The 27,582-nt window shown below is 37.9% G+C and overlaps 1 pseudogene; it reads left to right on the plus strand.

Moving 5' to 3' along the window:
• The first annotated feature begins 332 nt into the window (after positions 1-332).
• LOC136145192 (tigger transposable element-derived protein 1-like) lies at positions 333-27,523 on the plus strand (annotated as a pseudogene).
• Positions 27,524-27,582: the final 59 nt, after the last annotated feature.

The raw sequence follows: 27,582 nt of genomic DNA on the forward strand, positions 1-27,582 counted from the left end.
TGACCCGCTGTAAGCTCTTGGCCCCTCGGCCCGAGACTGAGCGGCTGACCCGCTGTAAGCTCTTGGCCCCTCGGCCCGAGACTGAGCGGCTGGGAGCCTGGTCCACCCGCCTCTCTCCCGCCCCGCACAGCTCCGCCTCTGTTTCTGTGTCAGCATCCCCTGCTTTCACGGCCGTCGCTTCGTAGTAGTCTGAAGCCAAGGAGCGTGATTCCTCCAGCTCTGCCCTCCTTTCTCAGGACTGCTTCGGCTATTTGGGGTCTTTTTTGCTTCCTTATGTATTTGAACAGATTCGCAGATGTAGAGAACAGTTAAAGGGGCGAGGGAGGAGCAAGATGGGGTTGGAGGAGCTGGAAGGACCAGCTGCAGGGCGTATGGTGCAACACGAGGAGCATGGCCAATCTTTTGTAGAAGCTGTGAATGGAGTGCAACCGTTAAACATTACATACAAAATTAAATACAAACTAAGAAATAAATAACCTTGATCTTTATTATAAAGAGAATTAAAACCAGATATTAAATACTTAACTTTGTGAATTCAGACAACTTAAAACCTAAAATCTGCCCACAATAAATAAATAAAAATAAAAAGATATATTGCATGAAAAGTTCTCACAGAGCTTAATAAAAAATATTCTATTCTTATAAGTTGATAATGACATTAATGCTATCATTATTATTGTTAAAATCTTTGTTATACGGTAACGAGTATTTTATTTTACAGGTAAGGAAATTTATACTTTGAGAGATTAAGTAAATTTCATACAGCAAACAACTAATAGAGCTGATATTTAATTCAGGTAGTATCCTTCACTACTTTTATTTTGCTATAAGATAAACTTGCAGTGTAAGTGAGCATTTCTTGTTGACTTCCTCGAGTCTTCTCAACTATATATTTCATTTTTTCAGTACCTCTTGATCCCTTGAAGCAGGATGTTTTAGTCATTTTTCTACCCTGGTTTGGGTGGACTCCGGGAGTTGGTGATGGACAGGGAGGCCTGGCATGCCGTGCTTCCCGGGGTCGCAAAGAGTCGGACACGACTGAGCGACTGAACTGAACTGAACCATGAGTTTACATGGGTTTTTATTTATTTGTTTTCAGAAAAATACATGTGAGCCTGTGGGGAGTGTGTGTGAGCACATAGACATACACACTTTTAAAACAATATAGATATGCAAAGTGAGACAATACAGACGTCTTGCATTGAGAACATGTATGTTAACACATCGTCAGTTCATTTTTGCGTTATCAAGCAAATAGTTACTTTCTCAATTAAATTTAATTTTCTAAAATCAACTCCTTAGAAACTGACTGAAAAACTCTGTAAAATATAATTCAGTCATCCATACTCTGAATTCGTACGTCTGTCCATGTGATATTTTAATAAAGTGCTCTTTTCAGTATACAGTTGAAAAGAGATACAGCATTATCCCATGAACCTGCAGCTTTCAAAAGAAAGTGGGGGAAAAAACATGAGTAAATACTTTTCCTATATGTTACATTTATTTAAGAAACAAAGAAGTTTACAAGCCTTAGGAAATTTTTTTCCAAAAGTTGTGCTTTTTAAAATTTATAAAGTAAATAAGCTCATTTTATTGTTCTTGCTTAGAACAATGCAATGATCATATGGATTCCTATTTTTTTTTCCATGTAGTGGTTTAATTGAGTCTAGTTGTTGAGAAATGTTCTTCTTTTAAAATTTGAAGTATCCTCCTTCAGAGGTATAAAAGAATGGGGAAAGAAGCCTTCCTCTTCTCATTTATTACTGCAAGCACAATGAAACCACATCATTCAATCTAACTAAACATACCAAGCTGATTTATAAAGAATTTATTATTAAGGGTTGTGAAGTCTAATATTATTGTCATAATGTTCATAAAGCTCAATAACTTCAGGGAAGCCTAGGCATTTCTACGTAGTAAATGGCAAAAGTTTACAGCTGTTACAAGGAATAAGCTACCTATTCTCCAAATCTCTATTTGCCAGCCATAAGTAGTAAGATTCAGGATGACTAAACACACACACACACACACACACACACACACACACACACACATACACAAATTAATCCAATGTGCTCTTAGATTGTATTTCTAACTTCATATAAAATATCTTTCAAAAAGTATTATGAGTTTCTTCAGAATGCCTTTGTATGACCACTAAGAAAATGTCGATACAGTATGTTACTGAAAACATATGAAAGTTGATTGATGAGAACTCTACTCAATACTCTGTGATGACTTTAATGGGAAGGAAATCCAAAAAAGAGGAGCTATATGTATATGTATAGTTAATCCACTTTGCCATATAGCAGAACTAAAACAACATTGTAAGTTAGGGTTACTATACTCCAATAAAAATAATTTAAATATGAAAGATGAGTTTACGGGGAGAAGACAATTTTTAATGGCAGGTTCTATTACACTGATTCACAAAAAATGTTCAACAAACCTAAACAATAATTATGTCTATTATTTATTTTAAGTTATTTCTTTTTTTTTAATGACAGTGCTAATCCAACACTCCAAGACCAACTTTTACCTTTTTTCAGTAACCTTAGAAAATTTGTTTCGAAGGGAATAAGAAGTGTGAATAACACAAAGGTGAAAGAATACCCAATAGATTATGAAATGATGAGTGAAAATTAAAACTGAAAATAATGAATAAATACATTTCAATGAGAATTTAGAGTGACCTAAGGAACTTAAGACTCTCCTACCTCTTTCTCAGTATTCACGTGTTTTAGGAACCCTTCTGGATTTCCCAAAGACCAGAAATGAAGTTTGAATATTTCCATTTAAATAGGAAAAAGAGGCCCTAATAGGCAATGGACGCAGGAACATTTGATGAAACAGGAATGGAGCTTGGGATTTGGAAGCTGACAGATCAGCATTTCACTCCCAGTTACGAAAATTCCTGGCTGTGAGATTTGTGACAAGTCACTTGAACTTGGCTTACAGTGATCTCACAGCAATAATTATTTCCACCATTTCGGATTTGGGATTGTTATTACTACCATTTAAAGCAAAAATAATAATTTTTGCTATATATGAAATGCTTATTTAATATTCACAAGCATCTGATGATGCAGGAGGCATTTTTTCCTCCTTCATGTAGATGGGAAACATCATTAACAGAGCAAACTGGAGCAAGATTACATAGCTAGCAAGGGGAAAACCTGTATCAAAACTCACTAGTGTGATTTAAGAATACATGTGCTGGAATATTTTGCTCTGCTGTCATAAATGTATTAACAATAGATGAATAGTTTTTAAATAGCAGATGCTAAATAAATGATGTTTACTTATATGTAGACACTATCCTAACTTTTAGCACTTATAAAATTGACGGGCATATAATAAGCCACCCTCATATTTAATCTACAGATGAATTAATGGGTTGCAAACTAATACATTTCAGTTAAACATTGAACCAACTTGTATATTAATTTTAAAAAGTCTCTTAGAAGAATTTTTAGTGACAAAGTATCAGTGGCTTATAATTAAAATATGATGTCTGTAAAATAAAAGAGGCATTTTATAATATTTTAAGGATTGGGGACATTTTATGCCTTAAAGTAAATTTGAACATTGTTGTTGCAATATCATTAGGAATTTTACTGCACTTGGGCAAAACCTATCTTCATACATTGTACAAAAGTCAGTATCAGTCAACTTTCATGCAAACAGTAATAAATTTGACTTCATATGCTCATCATGAAAGAAATCCACTTATATATGAAAAATGCTTTCGTAGTATATATGCACAAGTGTATGCACTTAAACATCACATAGACACAAAAATAACCATGCCTTATATAACAAAACATAAGCTGTTTGCATAAACTGAGCTTCTTTCTTTAGTACCCTGAGGAATTGCTTGTTTGAAAGTGCAGTTAGTTTGAAGAAAATATTTAATTTTCTTATTTTCCTTTTGCTATTGGAAATAGCAGTGTTAATCTGGAATTAGAGATAAACACTAGTTTTACCATATGCAAACCACAAGAAAAAGAAAGGAATGTTATTTCTTATATCTTCCATCATCTGAGCTATCACATGCTTGTTAACACTATTCGAATTAACTGAAAATTAATAGTCTTAAATAACTAAAGCTAAAATCTTTATGATTTTTTAAAGAAGTGTTGTTTTAAAATATTTTTATATACTCTGTTTTACTGAACTGGAGCAAAATACTAAATATTCACATGTGTACTTGCTTAAATAACCTTTCTTCTTATTTTTATTTTAAATTGTGTATGTGTTTTTATAAGTGGCTTATAAGTGGCTGCACCAGCTAAATATACCAATATATCAATTATCGACCTTTTAGTAAAAATATAGAAAACATTAGTTTTATTACTCTTATCTTTAATTTTGAAAGAAAATTTGAGTAAATTTTAAGAACTCCATAGTGACACTAAATAAGTAGATCTTCCTTTATGGCTAGAAATTCTAGACAGATATGTTTCATCCGATGTGAGGGGGATACATTTCTGAAGCTGCTGATCTGAATCACTCCTGGAGGCTTTACTAGCTTCTAAGTGAGGCCTCACAGCTTCCTTCGAAGACTATTAGCCTCTGCCGACTGATGATGCATCAAAATCAAATGCCCATCTGTGGGCATCAACCAAAAATGAAGTCCAGTTCCACAGATTTATCTTTATCTCATGAAAATCACTGGGAATGGTTATGAACAACCATTTATTACCTTTCTTGGGGCCCATATAATTAAAACTGCCTGTCTCTCTGATTTGCTGTTGAATGGGGTTTAGAAGAAGAGCAGCAGGCTGTAAAGTGAAACAGTCACAGGTCTCAATACTGCCCGACAGGGGACCGTTTGTCTTTCTACAGCATCCTCTCACGGTCTCTTATCTGTAGCTGATCTGATGTTGAGTTCCGGAAAGTAGGCCTAATGCGTCCAGATCCTAATCTCGCTAATAATAATTGTCACCACTTGTTGGCATTCCTTCCATGTGCCATTGTTATCAAGAATTACAGTGATTGCAGTGCTTTCTGCAAAGCTACCTGTAGAAATGTGGACTTTACAGTGAACAAAACTGATTTTAAAACATTTAAAATAATGGCTTGTGGTCAAATAGGTAATAAGCAACTCTGCAGAGAGTTAAACTCAAGATGATCCATGGAACCACATGTTCTGACTTTTTCTTCTGCTTACTGTGCAAGCCGAAGGGTCCTAGATGTTATTGGAGAGAAATAATTAGATCGTGTCACCTACAAATTGACACTTGCAATCTACCTCTACAAGGGTCAAATTAATAGCCTCTGCAGCTGCTAAAGTTCAACACCCCCTGAAAGGAGTTCAAGGTAGAGATGAGAAATGAGGCGCTCTGTGCTGCGGGGCAGACTGGCAGAACGCATCTTCATTTAGGTAGATATTTCAGAAGATTTCGTGAGTCCGATTCTTGTGTCTCCTCATGTCTGGAACAACACTGAAATCCTTCATGGTGAGGTCTGCTTCTAACTAGCTGTAACCTTCATGAGAGTAGCAGAAGCTTTCTGCCAAAAATAAGTGTGTGCTTGATTGCACGTCCTCTCCCTTCCTGAAAATCACTCACATACTGACCCTCCTCTTGCCTCTTCAGAGTAGATTCTCAGAGAACTCTGAAATACTGTCTCCCAGACTATAGTCTCAATTTGCCCAGGATAAAACTTAACTCATGCTTCTCATGTTTTGCAATTTTTTTTTTCAGTCAACAATACCACACTTTCAAATTCCAAAGCTAGCAACATACTCTAACTAAATGAGAGAGTCATTTATTAAAATACGTCAACAATAACATTGGCTGAAACAATAATACTGGATGAACATAAATGTAAAACTCTTTAAAGTGAGTCAATCAAAAATTGATTAGAGGTGCTTATTCTCTGCGAGGTTGACATTCATTCTAGGAACATAGCTAGTATTAGATTATATAGTCAGTAACTACACAGATAAGGTCAAGAGCATATGTACAGCTTTCTTTTGGACAACTGCTTAAAACATACACACACACACGCACGTGCAAACACAAATAGAGCATATGATGTCACCTTTGAATCCAAAGGCTAAAAACATATTTTGCCTGATATTTTGAATAATCAATAGCCACACTAGATAGATACTCCTAGAATGGTAGGTGCTTGTCATAGCTACAAAATGGAATATCATGCAATCATTTAAAATACATTGTAGAATATGTTTTAATGATCTAAAAAAAATTATGATATATAATTCCAAATTTAAAACTTCAGGATATAAAACTAAATATAGCCTACTTACATAAAATGCATATATTAACATACACATTTAAAAAGTACTTGAAGAAACAAAAAGATGCATTCAGTGATTCTCACCGGTTTGAAAAAGTCTATTTTTTTTCAAGTTTTACACATTAACTTTTATGTTATTCTTTGTTTTTCCAAGTTTTACAGATTGACTACTATAAATTTCATTATAAGTAAAAGAAATGCTACATAACATTTCAAGATCCTAAAGTTCACCATATATATATTATAAATAACTTTGTCCCTTACATCTATCACCTTTTTTCCTAAAATCATCAGAATTTAATAGCTTCATACTTATTTAAATTTTCTTATCATAAGTATTTCAAACAAGACGTAATTGCACTTTGCCTTCTACTTTATGAAGTGGCTTGACTTCAGTGGCTTGACTAAGCAGTATTGCAATCTATTGTATCTTGGTTTTGGTTAGAATTTTCACATTGATAAGGAATTAAATGAAAAGCTTGCTCCAAGGCAAAATGCTATTGTTTAAATGAAAAAATGATCACATTTTAGCCATTAGCATATAATGACATTTGAATTAAATATTTTATAATCAAAATCAAGGTAAAATAAGACAAATGAAATATGTAGAAGTTATATCAAATATATATCAAAATCAGCCTAATTCTTTTTCTTCTTCTTTTTTTTAACTATTGCTTTACTAGAATTGATGCTTTTGAACTGTTGTGTTGGAGAAGACTCTTGAGAGTCCCTTGAACATCAAGGAAATCAAACCAGTTCATCCTAAAAGAAATCAACCCTGAATATTCAATGGAAAGATTGATGCGGTAGCTGAAGCTCCAATACTTTGGCCACCTGACGGGAAGAACTGACTTATTGGAAAAGATCCTGATGTTGGGAAAGATTGAAGGCAAAAGGAGAAGGAGGCAGCAGAGTTAAATAGAATCACCAGCTTAATGGACATGAATTTGAGCAAACTCCAGGAGATGGTGAAGGACAGGGAAGCCTGGCTTGTTGCCGTCACTGGGGTCAAAAAGAATCAGACATGACCGAGTGACTGAACCAGAACAGTCTTCTCTATGGTCCAACTCTCACCCCTCTACACGGCTACTGGAAAAACCATAGCTTTGCCTATATGGACTTTGTCAGCAAATGTGATGTCTCTGCTTTTTAGTACATTGCCTAGGTTTGTTACAACTTTTCTTCCAAGGAGCAAGCGTCTTTTAATTTCATGGCTGCAGTCACCTCTGTCGTGATTTTGGAGCCTAAGAAAATGAAATCTGACACTGTTTCCACTTTTCCCCACCTATTTGCTATGAACTGATGGAACCGGAGGGCATGATCTTCGTTTTTTGAATGTTGAGGTTTAAGCCAGCCTTTTCACTCTCTTCTTTCACCTTCATCAAGAGGCTCTTTAGTTCCTCTTCGCTTTCTGCCATTAAAGTGATATCATCTGCATATCTGAGGTTGTTGATATTTCTCCTGGAAAACATGATTCCAGCCCATGCATCATCCAGCCCAGCATTTCACATGATGTGCTCTTAAATAAGCCAGGGTGACAATATACAGCCTTGATGTACTTCTTTCCTGATTTGGAACCAGTCTGTTGTTCCATGTCCAGTTCTAACTGTTGTTTCTTTTCTTTTTTTTTAAACTGTTGTTTCTTGTCCGGCATACAGATTTCTCAGGAGGCAGGTTAGGTGGTCTGGTATTCCCATCTATTTCAGAATATTCCAAAGTGTGTTGTGATACACACAGCCAAAGGCTTTAGCGCAGTCAGTGAAGCAGAACAAGATGTTTTTCTGGCATTCTCTTATTTTTTCTATGGTCTAGATGATGTTGGCAATTTGATCTCCCGTTCCTCTGCCTTTCTAAATCCAGCTTGCATATCTGGAAGTTCTCGGTTAACGTGCTCCTTAAGCCTAACTTGAAGGATTTTGAGCGTCACCTTGTTAGCATGTGGTGTGAACACAATTGTGCAGCAGTTAGACTGTTTCTGGCAGTGCGTTTCATTGGGATTGGAATGGAAACACCTTTCCCAGTCCTGTGGCCACTGCTGAGTTTTCCAAATTTGCTGGTGTAATGAGTGTAGCACTTTAACAGCATCATCTTTTAGGATCTGAAATAGCTCAGCTGAATTGCATCACCTCCAATAACTGTGTTTATAGTAATGCTTTCTAAGTCCCACCCTCTTACACTCCGGGATGACTGGCTCTAGGTGTGACCACACCATCTGTGATTGGGTACCCTATAAGAAACTGTAGGAAACAGTCCGTATCACCGCAATAACTACTCATCCTTCTCTAAGAAATTATCAAAACTATAGTTCAGAGTCTAGTTTACCTAAATTACTACTAGAAGCTGTATGTTCTCCAAATTATTTCCATTTCAACAAATATTTCTGTGATGTTTGGCACATACCCCAATCTCACCCAGTCTCCCACTTCTTTTTCTTCCCCTCAACTATTTCCAAGGTGCCCCCAAGAATTCCCTTCACCACCTTCTCAATTTGGCTGTCTCTTTATGATAATGCCTTCCTTGCAATTTTCTCAAATGAAGATTTTTTTTATTGTTTGGTTTACTTTTCATTGTTTATCCAAGTTTCCTCTTATCTCCATATCAGGGGTTTAGCTCCACCAAGACAAAATGATCTTATTTCCATTGCTTATTCAAAACCATCATCCCAACCCCCTACTTTTCCCTTGGCTTCCAGTCATTTAATAAACCCCTGACATTCTCTCTCATACACTGAATCCACTGCCCATGGTTGTCACCTACCTGAAATACGAATTTTGAGCATGATCTTCTCATCTCTAAATCTTGTTTGTCATAGTTTTTACTTAAGTAATCCCAAGTATGTTAGCATTTATCCTCACTGTCTTGAGTTCTTTTTTTTTTTTAATTTGTGATATTTTGTTAATTTTTTAAATTTTTTAAAAAATCTATTTATTTTAATTGGAGGTTAATTACTTAACAATGTTGTGGTCATTTTTGCCATACACTGGAATGAATCAGCCATGAGTGTACATGTGTCCCCATCCTGAACCCCCCTCCCACCTCCCTCCCCATCCCATCCCTCAGGGTCATCCCAGTGCACCAGCCCTGAGTACCCTGTCTCATGCATCCAACCTGGATTGCAATGTATTTAACATACGATAAAATACATGTTTCAATGCTATTCTTTCAAATCATCCCACCTTCGCCTTCTCCCACAGAGTCCAAAAGACTGTTCTATACATCTATGTCTCCTTTGCTGTCTCGCATACAGGGTTATCGTTACCATCTTTCTAAATTTCCACATATATGCATTAGTATACTGTATTGGTGTTTTTCTTTCTGACTTACTTCACTCTGGATAATAGGCTCCAGTTTCATCCATCTCATTAGAAGTGATTCAAATGAATTCTTTTTAATGGCTGAGTAATATTCCATGGTGTATATGTACCACAGCTTCCTTATCCATTCGTCTGCTGATGGGCATCTAGGTTGCTTCCATGTCCTGGCTATTATAAACAGTGCTGCGATGAACACAGGGGTGCACGTGTCTCTTTCAGATCTGGTTTCCTCAGTGTGTATGCCCAGCAGTGGGATTGCTGGGTCATATTTGCCTTGAGTTCTGAAAGATTTTTTTCAATTATTTCAGTGATGATTTTCTCTGCTTTGTTGATTCAGGTATTAAACCTCTTGATGGATTCTCCAAATTTCTTAACTTGTATATATTATCTGAGTGTTTTTCTTTTAAATCCTAGAAGAGTTATGAAAGATTTCCCTCTAGTTTTTGTTCACAGCTATTCATGGATTTTTCATATTATTTCATGTTTTTAATTTCAAACAACTACTTCCTATTGAATTCCTACATGAACTTCATGTGCTGTGCTGTGTTCTGCTTCGTCACTCAGTCATGTCCAACTCTTTGCGGCCCCATAGACTGTAGACTGTAGACCCTGTCCATGGGATTCTCCAGGCAACAATACTGGAGTAGGTTGCCATGCCCCCCTCCAGGGTATCTTCCCAATCCAGGGATGGGATCAAGGCCTCCGGCGTTGCAGGCAGATTCTTTCCTGTCTGAACCACCTGGGAAGCCTGGCCCTGGGTATGACATATTTCTTCATTTCTCCAAAGATATCAGCCCTAGTACTTTCTGTTGGTTTATTTTAACCTTTGCATGAACTATGTCTTGTTTAGCTTGCTTTTTTCCCTCTGCTTTTTAGGGCTTTTATCTGTTGTCTGGGACCATGGTTGCCTGCTCATATTAAGAGTGCTAATTTAAACCCAGTGAGAGGTTTTCAGTGTGTGGGATGAATGGGACTGGTTTGTTTTAATCCCCCTGTGGGGTGATCAGGTTGATCGTGTTTGGGAAATCCTTGTTGCTTTTACCTGTAAGCACATCCGTTGGGGCTGATCAGATGCCTGAGAGACAGACAGTCTTGGGAAATCACACAGCTGGACGACAATGTTCTTAGAGCTAAGTGACTGCAGATGGCTGCAGACTACTGACCTCAGTATGTGAACATTCAGTTAATCTTTATTTTCAGCAAGGTTTCCTACTGTCAACTGTATCTTATATCCTTAGTTCAGAGACCCTTTGCTTCACCTTCTCTGCAGAAAAAATGCTGAGGCGTTTTGTTTTGTTCTGTTAATAAAAGCTTCAGTGAGATATATTTCAGTGCTTTTTTATTCACCCACCTACAATATATGTCATTATTTTATCATTTTCACAGAATTGTGCATCCATCATCATAATCTAAATTTAGAATATTTTTATCTCCCTCAAAAGCAAGCACATACTTTTTAGTAACTGATCCCCATCACCCCTAGGCCCACACGTAGTCCTTGAAAAATACTAGTCTATTTTCTATCGTTATAGGTTTGCCTAGTCAGCACATTTCACATCAATGGAGTCATACAATATTTGTGTGTTTTTTCTGATGGATTTATTTTACTTAGCATGAAGCTTTCAAGGTTTACCCATGCCGTAGCATGTAACAGTATTTCATTCTGCTTTATTGTCAAGCAATATTCTGACATCTGGATATACCAAATGCTGTTTATTCATTCATGTGAAATTGATAAAAGGCAGTTCCCTGGTACTGAGAAGCTAGAGAAGCTCTACTGATGTCCAGTTGTTTTTTATTCACACTTCAAGAAAATAATCCCAATTCCAAAAACAAGTAGTGCTACCAGTTATTGCATCCTCAAAACATTTTGTGTGATGACTTAGCTTACATTGCAGCTTTCACTTGCCACCTTAAGAGAGGGCTTTTTTACTTCTTATAGATCAAGGATCACTTTTATTTTTCCCACCTGAAGTTTAGCTTCCACAATTTTATTGTTTTCTTATATTGCTTCATTTTGACCCTATTGATTTATGTCTCTTGAAAATCCCTTTACCAACCTTTAGTAGTTTTCCAAGTAAGCAATATAAATGCATGTTTTCTACATATAATATTTACTCAGAAATCTAGCTCAGGTACATTTTATTACACATCATTCTCATCTATATTATGTAGACACTATTAAAAATGGATGTGCGTATACACCTACAAAATAGTATAAGCCATTCTTTGCAAATATCTCTGCAATTTATTGCTTGTATCTCTCTGATATCATCAAGTAACTTTCTTTGTGCCAAACGAAAGTCATTCTATGCTACAAAAATGGGTTTATCATTGATATAGATATTAAATGACCTTCAGTCAAAGTAGCTGGCTATTCACCTGCCATCAATTTAAAAGTGTGCACTCTTCAATATATTGCTTATTTTATTGATAATCAAATGTATATTTTGTCAAATTGTGAACAGAAGAATCACAATTCTGAATAGCTCTCATCCAGTGAATAACTGTATGACATTAGCATGAGAAAAAATATAGTATATTTCTTTAATAAGATGCCTAGAGATCACAACTCCACAAATCCGCTTTACTCATACTAATATTCTTTTGTAAATACATGACTTAACCTCTAAGTTTCAATTTCATCCTCCATAGAATTTGTATTGATTTACAAATACACTCATTGCAAAGCTTCCAAAAGAGGAAAATGATAGTGACCTGCAGTATGGTTATGAAGGAAAGCTAGTCATTAGGCAAACGTTACCTGGCACGCTGCTAGACACAACAGTACGTCTACACGCTATCGTAACTCTTGGGCTGTGCACAGCTGTGGCTATAAGCTCTGGCAGTGAGGCTGCTTCAAGCCAGAACTTGCTCAAGGTTGATTTTTGGTAACGCCCTGTTCTTCTCTGCCTTCATTTCTAGTCTCCTAAAATTGAGGTGATAAGTTTATTTACTCCATAGTGTTTTTATTCATGTAACATTTTTGCAACAATCCTCAGCTCAATAAATATTCAATATTAATACTAGGAATAATTGAACATATCATAATTGTAATGTTCCTTAAGGAAATCTTAAGATAAAAGGCATTCGTATTTAAAAACCACGGAAATGTTATGGGCCTTAAGAGTAACCTTAAGTTAAAGTACCCAACTATATCCCTTACTAGTTATATGACTAGAACCAAGTCTCCTAACCTTTGTGAACCAAAATACTCCACTGGGTCATTAGCTCATTTATTCAGCAATGATTTATTTGATAACTTTGATGTGTGAGGATGGATGCAGTCTATGAACCAGAAAAGTAGTGGCAAACAAGTAAACTATTTCTTGGTTCATATGTTGTTCAGAAGACTAAGGAGGTTAACTTATGCAAAAAGCAAATGTAAGTATCATTTTCTATTTCCCCATTCTCCACGTGTTTATTACAATGGGACCTCATAGCTTCTACCAGATCATATTACTATAAAATAATATCAGCTCAAAATATATAAAAGAAGTAATTTAGCTAATCTCCCTGTTTTTTCAAAAGCTAATATAGATAATTAGAAATAATTTAGGTAATAGAATTTTTAAAAAGTAGCAGTTAGGGCATAACACTGATGGCAAGAGCAAAAAGTCTCAGAATATGAGTTGCTAAACATTTTTAAAAGCACATCAATCTCATCATTTTTCTAGAGAACATTTGCAAAGATGACACATTACCTCTATCTATAGAAGAATGGTGGGTAAACTGTTTCTATAAAGAGCCAGATAGTAAATGCAAAGAGTAAATAGTTTCCAAGTTGGGCCACATAAAATCTCATTGTATATTTTTTCAACTCTTTAAATGTGTAAAATCCATTCTTAGCTCACAGATCATATGAGTCAATCATATACCAGGCTTGGCCTGAGACTACTGACTGCTAATACAAAGAGTTTTTGAACCCTATTCAATTCATAAGTGGCCAAAACCACTCATAAAGAGTTCCCCAAATTGTCAAACCAAATCTCACTTTTCAACAAGGATAACTCATCAACTAACCATCCATTTAACAGATAGGTATTCAGAACCTACTAAATACAGAGGAGGAAATGGCAACCTGCTCCAGTATTCTTGCCTGGAAAATCCCATGGACAGAGGAGGCTGGTGGGCTACAGTCCAGGGGGTCGCAAAGAGTCAGCCACGACTGAGCGTGCACACACACACCTACTACATGCCAGGTTACTTTGGTGGCGGCGTTGTGCTTTATGGATGGTTCAAATAGAAATATAAGCAAATATCATTCAGGGTAAGATTGCTAAAATCTGAATAAAATATAAGATATTGTAAGGAGAGAAGCTGTAAATTCAGTTTCAGTGTTGACAGAGAACAGTTTCTGGAGGAAGTGATGTCTAAATGAAGATCGGAGGATTCAGGGAGAATAAACCAAAGTTAGGTGCAGCATTTGATAGATGAGCACAAACTTGGCATGGCTGTTAAAAGAAAAAAGAACTTCTTCTGTCTAAAGCATTCATGGTGAAAAAGAGAGGCATAGTGGAGTAATAAATGAGGCCAGAAAGTTAGGCAGCACACAGACCATGGATCTCACAAGTCATGTTTTATTGCTTTTCAATCACCAAGTTGTGTCTGACTCTTCTTGACCCCACGGACTGCAGCACGCCAGGCTTCCCGGTCCCTCAGCATCTCCCGGAGCTCCTCAAACTCATGTGCATTGAATCAGTGACGCCATCCAACCATCTCATCTTCTGTCGTCTTCTTCTCCTCCTGCCTTCAATCTTTCCCAAATCAGGGTCTTTTCTAATGAATTGGCTCTTTACATCAGTCCTTCCAGTGAGTATTCAGGGTTTATCTCCTTTAAGATTGACTGGTTTGATCGCCTTGCTTTCCAAGGGACTCTCAAGAGTCTTCTCCAACACGGCAGCTCAAAAGCATCAATCAGGGCTCTGCCTTCTTTATCGCCCAGCTCTCATATCTGTACGTGACAACTGGGAAGACCATAGTCTTGACTATGGGGACGTTTGTCAGTAAAGTGATATATTTCCTTTTTAACACACTGTCAAGGTTGGTCATAACTTTCCTGCCAGGAGGCAAGCATCTTCTGATTTCATGGCCGCAGACACCATCCGCAGTGATTTTAGAATGCAAGAAGAGGAAATCTGTCACTGTTTCCACCTTTTCCCCTTCTATTTGCCATGAAGTGATGGGACCAGATATCATGATCTTAGTTTTTTAAAAGTGAGTTTTAAGCTGACTTTCTCACTCTCCTCTTTTGCTTATTCCAACCATTCTAGTTCACTGATTCCTAAGATTGTCAATGCTTACTCTTACCATCTCCTGCTTGACCATGTCCAACTTACCTTGATTCATGGACAAAATATTCAAGGTTCCTATGCAACACTGTTTTTTACTGCATTAGATTTTACTTTCATCACCAGACACATCCACAGCTGAGTGTCATTTCTGCTCTGACTCAGTCGCTTCATTTTTTTCTGGCGCTATTAAGGAGTGTCAACTTCGTCCTGCCAACAGTGGAGGAAGCATTAATGGATGCTAAGCACACGAAAGCTATTAGCAGATACTCACTTTGGAAAAGACTTCAGAAAAAAGTGTGGACAGCAGAACTATTCAAGAAGCAGAATAGGTAGGCCTTTGTGATTATGTGAAAGATTTATGTGGTAGCAAGACCTATGCCCGGTTATGTAACTTTTCATTCACTCAGGTCAGCTTCATGTTATGCACAAACTGTTCCTATCCACTCTTCTGCATTTCCCCAGGTTGCTTTCCCTGGGCAGAATTCCTCTATCACCTGCATCAACCTCTTTAAATCCAATCTGTTCTTTCCACATCCTGTTCTATCCCTTGCTCTTTAAAATTGCAAACATCTTAGTCCAAAGTTGATTAACTTTTAATTTTTCTCAACACAAAGACATCATCAAAATCGAGCCATGACTTTATTTTCTGCATTCTGTTTATCTTCCTACCAATTCAAGCAGTGCTGACTGCTTGAATTGGTCACTGACAAATGTACAGATCCACAGGTCACTGGGCACTAGCCTGGCCAACTCTGATCTGCAGGCCGTAGTTTGTGACATACTCACCAATGAGGGGTTCTCGAACACACCTATAGATGAATCTATTGTCTAACAAAGCTTTCACTCAGCGATTTCTTCCTTAACTTATTCAAAATCCTTCACGTATTTTAGAGAGATCTGATTCCCGTATCCCTACAGCTCCTCTGGTTCAGCCTCATGTCTCTCTGCGACAGCTATAATACTGTACTAATTGATATCTCTCTTCACGGATCTTTCTTTGTCCCAGTCAAACTTTTCCTTCATTTTGAAGTCAAGATATTTTAATAGACGTTAATTAATTTCATTTCTGTGCTTAAAGATTTTGGTGCACTGGGTGTGAAATCCATCTCATGATTTTCAAGCTTACTGAGTCCTCACACGCTGGGCAACATTACCCAGAGCTGCAGTTGATGATCAGTCCCAGGACTTTCTGTCCTTCAGTCCCAATGAACTCTGCTCCTTTTTGCTTCAGGAACGTTACCTAAATTACTGTTTCTGCCTGCTGCATTCCCTCCTCAATTATCTGCCCCTTAGCTTTTGCTCAACCTTCTGGTCTTCAATTAAATATTAGATTTTCATGAAAGTCTTCCCTGACGTGTTCAATTCTGAGACAGTTTCAAATATTTCTGAAATCTAGACTCATCTTTCAAATGGCATGTTCATTCAAAGTATTATGTGTTTTTTTTTTTCTATTTTCCAAAATATTGAGTGTTATTAAATCAAGGGTACATCAGGCTCTTTGACCTTAAAGGCATCTTACAGCTGAAAAAATACGATGTGTCTCCAGAGAACGCCACCGCTGCACTATTATAGCTATCATTGTTGTCTTTCCCTGTTTTCTGCAGCCGTCCCTTGGGTGCTAGACCCATGCACATGCACATTCACTCTGTCTCCAGGGCTTAGCACAAGGCTGAGTCTGACTGGTGGAGAGTTACTCAATGCTCCTTCCTTACAGAATAATCCCATTGCTTTTCATTCTCCCCAGAGGCAAATATACGGTATTGAAAGTGGTACAACTATATTAGGCTGTCTGGGACCTTGATGATTTAGGAAAGTTTGTTTCAAGTCCACAATTTCAAAATATGAGAGAATCTAGAACTTTCCAACATTTTCTTTATTCACAATCTCTGCTTCGATTATTTGTCTTTTTCAAACGTGCCCACAACTTGTTGTAAAACTCAATCAAACACTCTTACTAGGCATTAATTTCCAGAAAGTATGTCTTGATTTTTAGACTCTTAGTTTGATTACAAGTTCATGGCATGGAGGTGGACATTCTTCACTTATTCATCACAAAAGGCTCTGTCAATCACTGGACCTCCTCTTGTGCCATCAACCTCATTATAAAACCTGTGATACCAGTAGCTATGTCATCAACCTCATTATATAACCTGTGACACCAGTAGCTATCTCACAGAACCCTTGGACCTGCCTTGACTTTGGGTTTGAAGAGAACTCAGCTCGCTGCTGAGAAAACTGAAACTCTAGGGACAATAAAGCAAAGAAGATGAACTTTACAATGAAACAGGTCTGAGGTGCACTTCTAGGTCTGTCACTTGCTCACTATGTAATTTTTGGCAAGTTGCCTAATACCTTTAAACAGCAGTTTCTTCAACTGTCAAATGACGTGGAAAGACTTTTCACCTAAGCTTGTTGTAAAGATTAATGAGCTGGTATATGGAGCCTTCCAAGTGTGGTGGCCATCACACGGTAGTCATTTAATAGTAATACAGCTATGGATGGGAAATGCTTTACTGAACTGTCTAAGAACACACCAAAATAAATAAATAAATAAATTCAGGATACTCACTATGGATGGGAAATTTTTCTAGTCAGTAGACATGTTTTTCCAATATTTTATACACAACATCCCTCCTTTTCCCCTATGTATCCTTGAATATTGAAGGCACCATTTACCTCCAAGAGCAGTGGACAATTAGTGCAATAACTCATGATATTCAGCCATGTTTCAAAAATAAAAGTTTAAAATTAATGCCATAAGTTATTAGCTATTATGTTTAAATAATAGCCATTGGTTTTTGCATTATGTTCCAATAATAGCATTAGCTATTAATCCTCTTATATTTAAAAAATTAAGGGTTTCCTTAGCAAATGCAAGAAAATGAAATCAGCCTTACACTATAATTTTATTTCACAGCATGAGAGCTGTGCTGCAAATAGTCTTGTATAGGCATCTGGCCTCTAGTTTCAGACCTCTGCTAATAAGCTCTCTATGAACAGAATCAAGCTTTCAAAGCCTGAAGGATACATTTGTTCTGATATGGATTAAGATATAATTTTCAAAATGATGGTAATAAAACTTACCTTAATTGCAGAGGTTTTGCTTAATCATTTCAAGTGTTCTTAATATTTCAAGACCCCATAGATTTTAAAGAGTTAGACTTGGTGTAGAATTTAAAGTGAGTACAATTGATAAAACTCATTTAATAGAAATGTACAGTCAGTCTGTCCAGAATGTCTGTTGAGTCCTTCTTATGTCCCAAAACCTTTGCTAGGTGACTTTAAAATAGATTTAAGCAAAGCAGACAACATCCCTGTTATTACAAGTAGGGTGAAAATTTGTCTGTCAGAGTTGAAGACACAAGAAGAGATAAAACCAGATGGTATAAAGGTAAAAATTAACATAATTTACTACCTAAAAACTAAAAAAAAAAAAAAACCCAAAAAACCTTTTTGCAAAAGATGCCATAAAAATGTGAAAACTCAGGATAAGATTTAGAGGCATATGTGATAAAGAAAGATGCCAAAAATAAGCACTTAAAATTTGTCAACAATAAGATTTTATGCTTCAATTTATATCTGTATTTATATGTCCATAAAGAAAAAGTATGGAAGGATACAAACCAAACTGTTAACACAGTTACCACTTGAGTGTAAAACTGTTAATGGTTAAAGAATACAAAAGTAACTTCCTCACTTTTTATTTTAATACTTATCAGTAATGTCTGAATTATTTACTGAAAGATCCAATATTTGGCCACCTGATGTGAAGAACGCACATATTAGAAAAGACCCTGATTTTGGAAAAGATTGAAAGCAGGAGAAGAAGGGGATGGCAGAGGATGAGACAGTTGGATGGCATACCGACCCAAAGGACATGAGTTTGAGCAAGCTCCAGGAGATGGTGAAGGACAGGGAAGCCGGGCATGCTGCAGCCCATGGGGCTGCAAAGAGTCGTACATGACTGAGTAACTGAACAACAAAATATTATTTTGTACTTGAAAAGATATATACTAACCACATCCATGGCAAGACAATACAAACGACTACAAAATATTTGCAAAGTCACCTAAATTATGTCATATTCTTTCAAAATAAAGCTTGAATCATGTGAATTCTTTAACTATTATAATAAAGCAAAACTTAATAAAAGATTCTTGCTCTTTGGAGGAAAAGTAACAACCAAACTAGAACACATATTAAAAAGCAGAGACATTACTTTGCCAACAAAGGTCCATCTAGTCAAGGCTTTGTTTTTTCCAGTGGTCATGTATGGATGTGAGAGTTGGACTATAATGAAAGCTGAGCACCGAAGAACTGATGCTCTTGAAATGTGGTGTTGGAGAAGACTCTTGAGAGTCCCTTGGACTGCTGGGAGGTCTAACCAGTTAATCCTAAAGGAAATCAGACCTGAATATTCATTGGAAGGACTGATGCTTAAACTCCAAAACTTTGGCCACCTGATGCGAAGAACTAGCTCATTGGAAAAGACCCTGATGCTAGGCAAGATTGAAGGTAGGAGGAGAAGGGGATGACAGAGGATGATGCTTGGATAGCATCACTGACTCGATGGACATGAGTTTGAGCAAACTCTTTGAGTTGGTGATGGACAGGGAGGCAGGCCTGGCGTGCTGCAGTCCATGGGGTCACAACGAGTTGGGCACGACTGAATGACTGAACTGAACTAACTGAAAAAAGAATATGAATGACTAAGTGAGATTTATCCCTGGAATGCGAGGAATCATCAATATTCAGAAATCATTCAATGTGCTATAGTACGTTAAACTGAAAAGTAAAGTCTATATGACCCTCTCAATAGATATAGAAAAAACTTTTGACAAAATTCAACACCCACTGATGATGAAAGCACTTCAGAAAGTGAATGTAAAAGAAACATCTCAACAGAATAAAAGCTATATGTGACAAAATCACAGCTAACATCATGCTCAATGGTAAAGAAGCTGAAGGTGTTTCCTCTAAGGTCAGAAACAAGACTTCAAAATCACTGTCTTGAAATGATATGCACTCCTTTCTTCATTGTGGTGCTATTCAAAATAGCCAAGGTTTAGAAACAACCTATGTGTGGGTCACAGATGAATGGATAAAGGAAATGTGATATATACATATATAAACACATATACACACGATATAATATTAATGAGACAGAAAAGCAAAGAAAGTTCTTCCATTTCTGGCCACAAAAGACTTGAAGAGCATTTGCTAAACTATTGCAGCCAGAGAAAGACAAATAACTACAGCATAGCATTGCTTATATGTGCAACAGACAGTATAATGGTGCTGTCAGGGGCTGGTAGGGGTAAATGCTGTTTAATCGCTAAGCGTCCCTGTCCATGGCATTTTCCAGGCAAGAAGACTGGAGTGGGTTGCCATTCTTCTCCAAGGGGTTTTCCCAGACCAAGGACTAAACCTGCATCTTCTGCATTGGCAGGCAGATTCTTTCCCACTAAGCCACCAGGGAAGCTTGGTGAAGGTAAATAGGGAGAAGGAAAAGGATATAAACATCCATGATGGAAATTCAGGTAGAGTATATGTTAATATTTTTGGTACCACTTGCTCATTTGCTCAGTCGTGTCTGACTCTTTGCAATCCCATGGGCTGTAGCCCACCAGGATCCTCTGTCGATGGGATATCCCAAGCAAGAAACATGGAATGGGTTGCCATCTCCTCTTCCAGGGATCTTCCCAACCCAGAGATCAAACCTGCATCTCCTGTATCTCCTGCATGGCAGGCGGATTCTTTACCACTAAGCCACCAAGGAAGTTCCATTTTTGGTACGGCCTACAGCAAAGAAAGTAGAGACAATTAGCCAAAGCAGAAGCTACCTACATATGTTATTATTAGAATTATCGTGGAATGCAGAGCCTCTGGTGATTTAGAGTCCAATCTTTTCGTATTTTCTTTGCACATTCATCCTGAAATCTGATAAATATATCTATCTTATCAAAAGATCCCCTGCTTTCCTCTTACAATCTTGCAGAATAATTGTGAAAAGAAAAATTACGTGTTTATGCAGGTGTCATTTGTTTTGCAGTGTCTCCCAGGCTGTGTCTTGAAAAGAGTAAGATTATGAAAAATCACATTCTGGAAGGAAAAATTAGCTGTCTTAGGAGTAAGATTTCTGGCTATTCGGCTTTGTGCCACTTCTCATTTTTATTCCACCTTGTGCATCTTTATTCCACACTCTTCAGTATTAAAATTTCATCATCTAACAATGATGATTTGTTTTGTTCACTTTTTCACAGTTATTTGTTCACTTCAACCTCAGTATGGGTCTACAATGGGCCACTTTACCAAATGTAGGAATACCAAGTGAGAGTATTTGAATTCAGCTCAAAAGAGGACACAGATATATAAAGAGATAATTGGAAAATATAGTGGGTGCATAATTTGTGAATATAGAGGAGCTATTACGAGGGGTTTTAAACTTGACCATGATAGCATTGATGTGTTGCTACGTTATTTGCACCCATAATCAATCCTAAAGCACCTCTTGGTGTTCCAGTAACTTGCTGTGCTGTTGTTGCTATCATTTAGTCACTAAGTCATGTCCAACTTTTTGGACCCCATGGACTAAAGCCCACCAGGCTCCTCTGTTTACAAGATTTCCCAGGCAAGAACACTGGAGTGGTTTCCATTTCCTTCCATACGAGATCTTCCCGACCCAAAAATCAAACCCCCATCTTCTGTTTTGGCAGGTGGATTCTTTATGGCTCATTCACGAGGAATTCTTGTAAAAAACCCACCTGCCAATCCAGGTAACATGACAGATGCAGGTTCGATTCCTGGGCCAGGAAGATCCCCTGGAGGAGGACATGGCAACCCACTCCAGTATCCTTGCCTGGAAAATCCCATGGACAGAGGATCCTGGCGGGCTACAGTCCATGGGGTGGCAAAGAACCAGACCCAACTGAAGAGGCATAGTATGCACGTACACCACCAGGGAGGGATGCCCCAGAGACTTGCTGACCACACCTCTCATCTCCAAAGGTAGAATATTTCCCATTCTACCTCAAAACTGAAAACTCTCAAATTTGTTCAGTCTTTGGAATTCACTTCTTCTCCAAAGTAAGAAGTAGAAACTTGCTTTCCAAGAATTTTTTGGTTTTCAGGTTCTGAAATTTCCTATAACCTTTGTTAGTCATGTGGCAAAAAGGCAAACTTCTTGTTTCTCTTATAATGAAAAGTCTTGTATGGCTCTCTTTTCTCTGAAACCATTTCATTGCCCAAGTTATTTAGGCAAATATTAAAAACAGTCTCCTCTCCCGCTCTAGAAGAGGGCATGTCTCCCCACTCCAGTTCTCTTGCCTGGAGAATCCCATGGATGGAGGAGCCTGGTGGGCTGCAGTCCATGGGGTCGCTGGGAGTCGGACACGACTGAGCGACTTCACTTTCACTTTTTACTTTCATGCATTGGAGAAGGAAATGGCAACCCACTCCAGTGTTCTTGCCTGGAGAATCCCAGGGACGGGGGAGCCTGGTGGGCTGCCGTCTAAGGGGTCACACAGAGTTGGACATGATTGAAGCGACTTAGTGGGAGCAGCAGCAGCTACCACTCTAGTTTACTAATAGAAGCCAGGATGGATTCAACTGTCATATTAAAAGGGAAAATGTGGTGCAGAGTTTGCTCTTATTTTTGCTAAACCACCCTCATAATTTTAATCTACTCCTTTTAAAATAATTAAGCAGTATAGTGTCATTTAATAGAATTTTAGTGTTCCTAATATGTGGTATACTAATCTCTGAGCATCAATCTGAGCTAAATTAAAATAGGCATTGGGCTTACTTATTTAAACATTCAAAGGTGTTTGTAAACATATCAGTAAATGACCAACTTACTGAATAGAGAAAGTTGTGCTATACTTTCTGGGTGAAGAAATTGAGACGAAGAGTCATGCTAACTTACTGTGTTAATTAAGGTAGGCCAAAATACTCTAAAATAGACTCTTGAGCTATATAATCACTAAAAAACTGTTATTTGCTCAGGTAATAAGTCTGGGCACTTGCTGTAGGTGGTTTGTGACTTTCTTCCATAGAGTGACTCAGTGACGAGGCTTCGGAATTCCATTTGGGGGAATCAGGCTGATCGTTTTTGCATCATATTTAATAAAAAGAAGGATGTGGTTGAAATATAAGCATTCTCTAAAAAGCCTGGAAATAGCTCGCATAACTTTTGTTCATGTTCTGTGAGAAAGAAATAGCCACGTGGACTCATCTACTGAAGAAAGTCTCCCTAGACACTATTTTACTCGGCCACTCAGGAGCGCCTGGCATCAGTGACGTGTCCCCTTCCCCTAGTGAACTTTGTCTACATGGCTTTTAGGGTTCTGTACTCTCTTCAATGTTCCTGCCTCATTGGCTGTTCTTTTTCAGTCTCCTCAACTATTTTCTTCTCTCTGTACTCTTAAAGTTAGAATTGCCCAGGGCTCAATCCCTGAATCTTTTATCTTCTTCCTCTATAATCCTCAGTCCTTGGGTGATATCATCTTGATGTGTGGTTTAATATGTGATATGTGCTTACTACTCCCAGAGGTAGTCAACTCAGACCTCTGTCAAGAATTCTAGCCAATTTTATCTAACTCACACTAAAGCTCTTCCCTTGACTATGGAATGTATATCTCAAACTTCACACGTCAAAAGTTATGGCTGTTCTCCTTTCTTGACCCTGCTCTTCAGAAGGCCTTCCCCAACACAGCTGCTGACAACTCCATCCTTCCAGTTGCTCAGGCCAAAAAACAGAATCCCTCACTTCTGTCATTTTCATACCCCACATCTAATGAGGAGGTCTGTTTGACTCAACCTGAGTAATATGCAGACTTCCAGAAATTTTCACTACTTTTGCTCAACTCAGCCTGGTTCAGTACACCACCATGTCCTTCTAGGTTATTTCAATAATGTCTTGAATGGTCTCACTAGGTTACCTCTTATAACCTATTCTCAACTCACCACCCAAAAAACAAACAAAACAAAACAAAACAAAACTTGCCATCCAGAGTAATTCCTGTAAAAAAAGAAAAAGCAGTTAATCCTTTAACTGAGATTGTTTTATAGCTCAGCTCAAAATCCTATAAACCCACCTTTTCCCAAACTAACGAAGTCATTTACAATGGAATATAAAGCCCAGTGTACCCTAACCCTTGTTATTTTTCTAAGCTTTTGCTAACATTCTTTGACTCCCAACTTTGTCCTCTCAAAGACTTTTTCTTGTCCATGATGCCCTGTGGCCATATCTGAAAAGAGCAGAGAGAAAATGTTCCCCTGGGAGATCCACCTGCTTTTCACAGTGCCCTTCAGCTCGTGGATGCTTGATAGCATGAAGACAGATTTAAGGTCTGAATAGTCACAGGCTTTTTAGGCAGAGCTCAGTTTTATATGACAATAAAATTCCCTCAAAAACTTGGTAGTTTTCTGGCATATTTGTTTTCAACATCTTCTGTATGCTGGTGGCAAAACCAAATTTCTTTGCAAAACATCATTATTAGTTCCACCGTATTTTTATTTTTTTAACCGTGATCTATTGTCAGTTCTCTTTTCAAATAGTAGTTATACCCTGAAGCTATGTGAGACGATGAACTTAAATTTTTTCAGCCCTTTTCCTATTTTCTGGACTTTCTCTTTTCTTCCTTCTCTTTATAAACCTGCCAATTCCCACCTAACCTCAAATCCTATCGTACCTTGCCAAAAGCTGTAAGCAGTAGTCAACAGATGGTGACCTTCTATTTTCTTCAACTGTTTCCAATAGATCTAAAAGTTCAACACGTATTTGCTCTGCTTTCTCAGTTACCTCATATGCTTCCATGCTTCTCTACTGGTTCAGATGTAAAGAACGCACCTGCAATGCAGGAGACCTGGATTCGATCCCTGGGTCAGGAGGATCTCCTGGAGATGGGATGGCTAGCCACTCCAGTATTCTGGCCTGGAGAATCCCAGGGGCAGAGGAGCCTGGCGGGCTGCCGTTCGTGGAGTTGCAAAGAGTTGAACATGATTGACTGACTAGCACCATATTATATGACAGTTTAGCCAAATATTTTCACAGCTTGACAGGGCTCTCTCACTCTTTAAACTTCAAAATAATATTTTCTCTACCAATTAAATCAGAATCAAGTTCGCTCAATCTGTGGTAGCACGCTCCCCCCACTGACCTAATACCAATTTCTGTGCAGGCACACCTTGCTTCACTGCGCCTTGTTTTATATGCTTCACAGGGTCTGTGTGTTTTACAAATCGAAGGATTTGGCAACCCTGCATTGAGCAAGTCTATCAGCATCATTTTTCCAAAACAATTATGTTCACTTCATGTCTCTGAGCCACATTTCTGCAATGCTCAGAGTGCTTTAAACTTTGTTATTATTTATTATTATATTTTTGTGGCGATCTGTGATCAATGACCTTTCACATTACCATTGAAATTGTTTTGTGGTGCCATGAGTCATACTCTTAGAAGACAGCAAGCGTAACCCACACGTGCTGTGTGTGTTCCGACTGCTCCGTTGACTAGCCAGACCTCTAACTCTGTCCCTCTCCTTGGGCTTCCCTATTCCCTGAGAAACAAGGAACAACAACATGGAGATGAAGCCAGTTCATAACCTCACAATACCCTCTAAGTGTTCAGTGAAAGGAAGAATTGTACATCGCTCACTTTAAGTCAAAAGCTAGTAATGAGTAAGCTTAGGGAGGCAGGCACATCAAAAGCCAAGGCAGGCTGAAAGCTGAGCTTCCTGTGTGAATTAGCCAAGTTGTGAATGCAAAGTAAAATTTCTTAAAGAAATTTAAATTGCTAGTTCAGTAAACACAGGAATGATAAGAAAGCAAAACAGCTTTATTGCTGACATGGAGGGTTGGCTTGGTCTTTTTTCTAGACCACCAAAACATTCCCTTTAGCCAAAGCTTAACCCAGTGTTAGGGTGACGACCTTGCTAATCCCAAGTGAAAGTGAAAGGGAAAGTCACTCAGTCGTGTCCTACTCTTTGAGACCCCATAGACTACACAGTCCATGGAATTCTCCAGGCCAGAATACTGGAGTGGGTAGCCTTTCCCTTCTCCAGCAGATCTTCCCAACTAAGGGATAGAACCCAGATCTCCTGCATTGCAGGTGAATTCTTTACCAGCTGAGCCACAAAGAAAGCCCAAGAATACTGGAGTGGGTAGCCTATCTCTTCTTCAGCTGATCTTACTGGCACAAGACTCGAACTGGGGTTTCCTGCATTGCAGGTGGATTCTTTACCAGCTGAGTTATCAGGCAAGCCCTTCTAATCCCAACTCTCTCCAATTCTGTGAAGGTTGGGGGAGGAAAGGAAGCTGTAGAAGGAAATTTGAAGCTAGTAGCAGTTGGTTCATGAGGTTTAATAAGCAGTCAATCCATAAAATAAAAGTGCAAGGGGAAGCAACAAGTGTGGATGTAGAAGGAGCATAAGTCATCCCGAAGACCTTGCTAGGGTAATGAATGAGGGTGTCACACTAAACAACATGTTTTCAATGTAGACAAAGCAGCTTTCTGTCAGAAAAAGGTGTCATCTAGGGCTTTCATAGCAAGAGAAAAGGCAATACCTGGTCTCAAAGTTGCAAAGAACAGACTGCCTTCTCTTGTTAGGGGCTAATGCATCTTTAAGTTGAAACTGATGTTCATTACCATTCCAAAAATTCTTAAAAATTATGCTAAATCATTTTGCCTGTGCTCTATAAATTGAACAAAGTTTGGATCACTGTGCATCTGTTTAAAGGATGATTTACCAAATATTTTAAATCCACTGTTGAAAACTAATTTTTATTAAAAAAAGAAAAGAAGTTCCTTTCAAGTTATTACTGCTCATTGGCAATGCACGTGGTCACCCAAGGGTTCAGATGGAGATGTACAATGAGATTAATTTGTTCATGCTTGCTAACACAACATCCATCCTGCAGCCCATGGACGAAAGAGTAATTTCAACTTTCAAGTCTTCCTATTTAGAAAATAAATTTTGTAAGCATATAACTGCCATAGATAGTGATTCCTCTGATGAATCTGGGCAGAATAAACTGAATATCTTTTGGAAAGAGCTCACCAAGTGCCATTAACAAAATTTTTGATTCATGGGAAGAGAGCAAAATATCAGAAGTTTGGAAGAAGTTGATTACAACCGTCATGGATGAGTTTAAGGGTTTCAAGACTTCAGTGGAGGAAGTAGCTGCTGGTATAGTGGAAATACTAAGAGAACTAGAATTAGAAGTAGAACCTGAAGATGTGACTGAATTACTGCAATCCATGATAAAAGTAACAGATGAAGAATTGCTTCTTATGGATGAGCAAAGAAAGTGGTTTCTTCTGATGGAAAGTATTCCTGGTGAAGATGCTGTGAAGATTGTTGAAATAACAACAAAGAATGTATACTGTTATATAAACAGAATTTGAGAGGATTGATTCAATTTTGAAAGAAATTCTACTGTGAGTAAAATGCTATCAAATGACATTATATGTTACAGAGAAATTGTTCATGAAAGAAACAGTCAGTTGATGCGAGAAACTTCATTGCTATCTTATTTTAAGAAATGTCATGGCCACCCCAAACTTCAGCATCCACCACCTTGATCAATCAGATCAGTCAGCAGCCATTAATACTGAGGCAAAACCCACTACCAGCAAAAAGATTATGACTCATTAAGATGATGTTCAGCATTTTTTAGCAATAAAATACTTTTTTATTTTTAAAATT

This window comes from Muntiacus reevesi, chromosome 12 (genome assembly GCF_963930625.1).
Source record: "Muntiacus reevesi chromosome 12, mMunRee1.1, whole genome shotgun sequence".
Lineage (NCBI taxonomy): Eukaryota > Metazoa > Chordata > Mammalia > Artiodactyla > Cervidae > Muntiacus > Muntiacus reevesi.